The sequence below is a fragment of the Neopelma chrysocephalum genome, unplaced genomic scaffold (assembly GCF_003984885.1).
Source record: "Neopelma chrysocephalum unplaced genomic scaffold, ASM398488v2 Primary Assembly neopelma1_147, whole genome shotgun sequence".
Lineage (NCBI taxonomy): Eukaryota > Metazoa > Chordata > Aves > Passeriformes > Pipridae > Neopelma > Neopelma chrysocephalum.
Window position 1 is genome coordinate 2629994 of NW_020897809.1, and position 7249 is coordinate 2637242.

At 45.5% G+C, this 7249-nt stretch overlaps 1 long non-coding RNA gene across 1 annotated transcript; it reads right to left on the reverse strand.

The window, feature by feature from the left end:
• Positions 1-1311: 1311 nt before the first annotated feature.
• On the reverse strand, positions 1312-6839 carry LOC113975869. Its single transcript, XR_003536957.1, has 3 exons — positions 6768-6839; positions 4951-5018; positions 1312-1330 (listed from the first exon to the last, which is right to left on the reverse strand). It is a non-coding gene; the product is annotated as an uncharacterized LOC113975869 (long non-coding RNA).
• Positions 6840-7249: the final 410 nt, after the last annotated feature.

Here is a 7249-nt window from a genome sequence, read left to right on the forward strand (position 1 = left end):
GCATATTTTACACTTTAGTGTAAAACCCCTTGCCCACCATCACTAGGTGCTTGGCCCCAAGGCCACTGAAATCACAGGGTGATGGCATATAGAAGGCAAGGTACTGGGACATCAGCAGATTTGTATACATTTAAACTAAACCTTTTATCTCAGGATACATCACACCACTTCCAGATAAGAACCAACAAGATAGAAGTGCTAACTTGAATCTTGAGCCAGAGCATTGCCCCTGCATTTAGCTGAATGCAGAATTAGGGAAGTTTCTCCCAGAGCCTGACTCTGAATCACTCTTCAAACTCTGAATCACTTGGTTTTTCACTTCAGCCACCAGCTCCAGCTAAGGGCAAAATGACCATGTATAGTTCCTCCAGAGAAATACTTGTCGACTGCAAAACCACCTTAGAGCCTTCCCACAAGAGAGGAACTGAGATTGCTCCAGCTGTGCCAGCTCTGAGGGTGCTGTGGTGGGAAAAAAAAAAGGGTGCTACAAGAACAGCCAGCCCTGGGACAGGATGGCTTTTCGGGTTTCAATTTCGTTTTACACACGCTGAAGAGAGACCCTCAGGCTCAGTGAAACCCAAGGGGCCACAAGCTCTGTGTTAGGTCTCTTAGGCACATTAACCCTTACAACAGTCAGTGCCACTGGACAAAAGGGTTTCTTGGGAAAGGAAGGAGGGTTTGGTGCTAAGCAAGTCATTCTTCCTTGAGCCATGGTAGCAGAAAGTAGTTCCCCATATGAGTCCAGTCCAGGATAAGATCAGGACCATAAAGTGGTCCAGCTCAAGACAAGCCCTGTGAAAGCTGTTCCACAGCTGCTCTGTCTCCAGCTCCTGCTGTGGATGGTCATAGCTGGGAGCAGAAAGGAAGCTGCTTAAAATCTCCAAGTTCCAGCAATTATAAACAAACCCCAAACCATTGCTGAGTACTCTGATGGGTGCCTAAATCACACCACTTCCCTCCAAGTCCACATATATAAATCCAGGTGGCACTAGATCAACACCTGAAACTCATGACTCCTCCTCCTTGCTACATGCCTGCAGCAAAGCTTCCCAGGAGGTGAATAGATCCAGCCATTCCCTACCTGATGGTAACGACTGAACCCCCAGCATACGGTTTATCCAGTAGGGACAACACTGCCTGTGTGCTTTAAAGTGAGGTTCTGCTAAAGCACTTATGTAATTGGGCTTTACTGTTTAGAGGTAATTTATCCAAAGCACCTAAGAGGTTACAGGATCCCACTTCTCCTGCTGCTCACTATCGCTCAGGCTAAGGTGGTCATTGGAAACTGTTCTCAAGGTAGTTTGAAACTCTCTGCCTTCATTTCAGTTTTCTAGAGGTCATTACAGGAGATTTGTGAGGGGAAATGGATGTTTTTAAGACACATAATTGAGTGGGATAAATAACAATTAGTGAAACGTGAGGATAAGTACTAAACTGATGAAAAGCTGAAGAGAATTAAAAATAAATGAAACCTAGTTATAAGTCTAATGAACAATTGCTTCACAACTGTTCCTAAATCATCCTTTAAAAAAAAAAAAAAAAAAAAAACCAAAACAAAAACAGACCAAAAGAAACATTTTCAAAATGACAGAATTTTTTAAAAATAAAAATGTTAAGGAAAAAAAAAAGTCCTTGGAAGGATTCATTTAAGCTGTGCATTGAAAATAAGTCCAAGCTCCTACTTCCCTCCAGTATTCATTGTAAGAAATCCCCAATCACTTTTTCCCCCATTTAAGCAGGTTATGTCTCTCCCTTTGTCTCCTGGACACTGAGTGCTCAGCCAGCACTAAGGACAGCCAAATGTAATTTAGCCAAGTTCACACCTTCCACTCCAAAATCTGTGATCTCTGCATCAGCCTTCTGTGTGGGTAAGGAGGGCCATAAGAGGCCAAAAGCACCGTTTGGTAACAGACTCTCCCTTTTCTGGGCTTTTCTCAGCTTTTTGTTCTCCCCATGGTGGCATCTCCCAGCTTTGAGGCCCTATTTGTACTGTGAGCACACGGCACCTCTGGCTGGGACATGGCTGACGCTCCTTGTGGGCACAAAAGCCTCAGTTTAGCACAAATGCAATTTTAAATGCGAAAGCAGGTTCTTAAAAAAATAAAGCAACGCATCCAGGTCCCAGACTGTGTGATGGATACTGGCCGTGCACTTAAGTGTCTTGCTGAATCAGGGCCATGGCCTATCGATTACAACGATGCATTAATGACGTAATTTTCTCAGAAATGATGATGGAGTCTGGATCTTGGCCAAGATTATCCAACACATACAGCAACAACAGTCCCCACAACAGTCCATGGATTTGCCCCCACTGCCCCTGGCCTGACAACACACTTTCACATGCCATGTGGGCTCGGCACGGTGGGTCCATGGGGTTGGCAGCACCTTGTCTTGCCAGGGGCAAATGTGAGCAAGGAAAATTGGTGCTAATTGCAGGTGGACTGTGCAGAGGGTTGTAGCTGGGCCTGTTGTGGTTTAAACTGGCAGGTAGCTGAACACAACACAGCCGCTTGCTCGCTCCCCCCACAGTGGGATGGGGGAGAGAATTAGGGAAAATAAAGTAAAATTGATGAGTAGAGATAAAGACATTTTAATAGCACAGAAATGGAAGGGATAAGAGTAATTAAAAATAAAATTGAATATACAAAGCAACTGCTCACCACCCACTTCCCAATGCCCAGCCAGTTCCTGAGCAGCGACCCCAGCCCAGCTTTCCCACAGTGCACACACTGAGCGTGGTGCCACATGGTCTGGAATATCCCTTGGGCCAGTTGGGATCAGCTGTCCTGGCTGTGACCCCTCCCAGCTTCCTGTGCCCCCAAACCTCCTCACAGGTGGGGTGAAGAGCTGAAAATTCCCTGACTCTGTGCAAGCCCTGCGCAGCAACAACTGAAACATATCATAGAATCACAGAATGGTTTGGGTTGGAAGAAACCTAAAAGATCACTTAGTACCAACCTCCCTGCCGTGGGCAGGGACCCTTTTCAGTGGACCACGTTGCTCAGAGCTCCATCCAACTTGGTCTTGAACACTTCCAGGGATGGGACATCCACAACTTCTCTGGACAATCTGTGGCAGTGCTTCACCACTCTCACAGAAAAGAATGTTTTTCCTCATGTCTAATCTAACCCTGCCCTCTGTTAGTTTAAAGTCGTTCCCCCTGGTCCTGCCACTACATGCTCTTGCAAAAATTACCTCTCCATCTTTCTTGTTATCAACATTATTCTCATTCTAAATCCAAAACACAGCACTGTGCCAGCTGCTAGGAAGAAAATTAACTCTATCCCAGCTGAAACCAAGACACTAGTCACTAAACATGACCTAATTAATAAAAATTAATTAGATAGCATTAATCAAGTACAATCATTAGCAAACACTCTAACAGCTGTACAGAAAGGTTGCAAAGGAAAGTCTATTTCAGATCTGAATTATGACTCTGGCACCATTCCCACTGTCTATATTTAACACCACCAGTGTCTTAACATTCAGGGCCAGTTTCCTACACGGAGTGAATCTCAAGACTGTAGTTTGGTGCCTGCCAAGCATCGAGCGCGGCTCTGCCCTCAGTGTTCCAGGCAGAGCTGTGGACAGAAGGAACACCCATCACACAGAAGATGGTGTTTTTCTCTGGTGCAAAGGCTGATCCAAACCAGAGGATCCTTGCTCCCCCTTGGCCAACCCTAGGAATATACAGAGCACACAGTACGAGCAAGGCAACACCTTAGGGCTGTACTGTGCGGTAAATGCTGAGCAGGATGAGCAGAGAGGGGGAAGAACATTCTGTGAAATGAAAGGTAAATATCTACAGGCTGTCCATTCAACATTGCAGTGGCAAGAGCTGCTTCTATTGACATCTGCCATTTTCATCATTGCATATGGAAATAGAAGAAAAGAGATGTTCAAAACCAGTGCCCAGATCAGGTCCTGGGAAGCTGCACTCTGTGTGTGTCAGTGTACCTGTCCTGAAGCACCTGAGTCACACACTGCTGAATCTACTCCAAGTACAGGATGTTTCCCTTCTCCTCCCTCTTGCATCTTTTCCCCAAATCCATTTTCAAGCCACACAACTTTCTGTCATCCACCCACATGAGCCCATTGCCAGGGCGGGGGTTCATTTGCAATATATAGGGGACAGCAATCTCCCCCAGTTTCCCCAGGAGCTGTATGGATTTCCCCAGGAGTTAACTCCAGGAGATCCAGGCACCTGGGCAGACACAGCACCTTGCCAACAGTGCCCTTCTCAGAATCAGCCAGCTTCCCCATTCACGTCCTAGAGGCTGCCCTGAATTAAAGCTGGTTCCCTCTCAGCGCTCTGTGTTCAGCTTTGCAGTGCTCAAGTTAATGATGCAGGAGAGCAGTCGGGTGTGACTTCGAAGGAGGGGGAGAATGTGCTTCTAGCTTTTCCATAACAGTTAATCATTAACCCCTTTCATGGTCACAGAAGGTGCTGGCCTCCTTACGAGCTCCTCTTATCAGCCATAATTATTTCCTGATCCGCTCTCCCCTAACTACCTGGCAGACTTATGCACAACACCCCTGAATCACCTGACTGCATTTATTGCCCTATATTCCAAGCCAAATGGGTCTCTGCTGTGTCAGCTGCAATATGTACAGCATGTTATTTCTCCCTGCCCATGCCCAAACATAAAAGCTGTTCTGCCCCCCACCTTGTCCTTTACACCATCCCTCCTTCTGTGACGAAGCAAAACAGAACAGTCATCTAAATACCTCAGCACTTCTTCCCCAAATGCAACAGCTCCTCTTGCATACAGCCCAGGGGGGTATTACTGCCATCTCTCTAAGTCCACTTTAAGTTTTCAATAATTTTCATTCTACAGATATTGCCTCGATATCTAAATCAATGCATTTTTATTTTCTGACAAAGAATAGCTCCCCTCCCTAGAGAAGAGAGATGTAAATCCAAATGATAGACCTATATGTGACACCCACATGGTGTGTTACTTGCCATGTCAGAGGCTGCTTCCTGGGGAGGACAGTTCAGAGTGACCAGCTTAACTCTGTTATTGAATAAAAATGGATAGAGTGCTCTGACCAGCAGGGTTGGTCTGAATAGATGAAGTCAAACCCTCAAGAAGTGGACTTATTTCATCTTTAAAGAACAGGTATAAATTCAGGTAAATGAACACCTCAGTTAAGAAGAAGCTGTATAGTCAATAGACAGCACATGCCTATGTAACATGTGTTGTACAAGAACTTTATATCAAAAAATACACAGAAGGGAACAGAGGTCTCCAGGCACAGAGAGGAATAATTGAGAAATGGGAACGTGGTATTTCACTATCAAATTCGTTTTCTAAGGGAGACAATACCACCCACAAAAAGAAAGAAAAATGAAATGAAGGGCGTTTTTAAGTTTAGGAAAAAACTGTTTTAGGGAAATTCGAAACCACAAAAGGAGCAGGGGATGCACACAGAACAACTCCTGCACCAGATTACACTGCTGTTATCAGTACCAGTGCCTGATACAAGGCTGACTCCACACCCAGGAGGTTGCAAGGCCATTCTGAGGCACTGGCAACCTACCACTCAAAACAACGCTTCCTCTTCCTTCCTAGCATAGCATCCACGTAAGCCAGCCAGTAATTCAGAGAGTTCTCAAATATGACCAAGGATTTGGAACTGCTTTGCTCTGCTTGCCTTGATTGCTGCAGTCAGGCCACTTCTAAGGCCAACCAAGCAGATGTGCCCCAAAGGGACACTGGTCATGCTCTGAGAATATAAAATCAAAAGCTGCACATGCAGTTCTCCACCTTTTGGGCATACCCTGTGCTTCCTTTTGCTCTCACAGTCACCTGTCATTTTTCTCAGGGTTGCTACAGATAGTGCTTTAAAATTACCAGCTCAAGGCTCAGGAATGGGTCATGAAGGCAGGATCTCAAAGTAGTACTGAAAAGGTAGAGAAAAGGAAGGTAGAACCTTCCTTTTTTAAAGTCACCATGAAAAAATGACCCTGTCATGCACCTAAATCATGATTTCTGGGGAGGAACGTCTCATCACCTTCTCTTGGAAGTGATAGGATGCAGAAGAAGAATGGACTGACGAGTGATTTTGCATACTGCACAGCTCCTTTCTCTGTGTGGGAAGATGCTTCAGCTCAGAAAAGACATGGCTCAGGAGGTGACCAAGGTCTGTAGAGATATGAAGGGCAGAAAGCTGATTATAACACAAGGGTTCAGTTTCCTCACAAAAAGGAAAAAACAAACCAAACCAAACAAGAACCCAAACCAAACCCCAAAACTAGAACCACTGCAATAACAGAGTGCACCAAAGAAATATCAGGATGCTGATGCCAGCAGATGGGACCATGGGCCAGAGATAATGCCAGAGGATCACACTACAAACAGTTTCTCTCTTGTGCTCTCCCTAAGCACGTATTACTAGTTCCAGTCAAGGACAAGGTATTAGTTTAAGGTGAGCCTTTGGCCAGAGCCAAAAGATGCTCCACTACTGAGGCATAAACTGAGAGCTAATCTTGGAAACAAGTCATGTTCCACCCAGAGCAATATCCAGACATGTAACTCTTGGAAACTGCTCATTTGATTTCTTTCAACCTTTTATGTCAGACCCTCTTCCTGCTGCTTTCTTTCAGGTTTTTTTGGGGTTTTTTTTTAAGCATTAAAAATACCCCAGATTTTCAATTACACTGAAATACACTGCAATAAGCAGCCCTGCAGGTTGATGTCAGCTGTCTGTCTACAAATAATCCCAAAGTCCCCCTTTACTGCTGCTTGTCCATGTGCCCTGACCCTTAACTAAAGAGGTCTCTTCTAGAGCAAGCCCTGAGCTCATTCCCTGTGGTGCCTGCAGTCTTTGGCCACTCTGCCAAGACAGCCAACACCAGTAGCTATTATGGAAGTCACTCACTGTGACATGACGTCCCTTCCATGGGGCAGGCAAGTCAGAACCACTCCTGCAAGACCCGCTGGAGTGGGGGAGTCACCACGGAGCAGAGCCCAGCTCACTTTTCCCTGCGCAGCACGTCTCGCTCTGTCATTGTAACGACACCGCAGCTTGACCCAACCACTGAACTGCCTAATGCAACAAGATGATTGCAATCAGCAGCCCTGGAAATTAATAGCACCATTCTTTCCATTTTTAATGCAGTTTGAGAGACTTAAATCAAATCTGATGGGGGACAAAGTAGCCAGTGATGAATTCATGCAGGAAGCATTGAGCACGTTACCTGCACTGTGGTTATGCCTCATGTCAGTGCTCCTAAAAGTCTGAT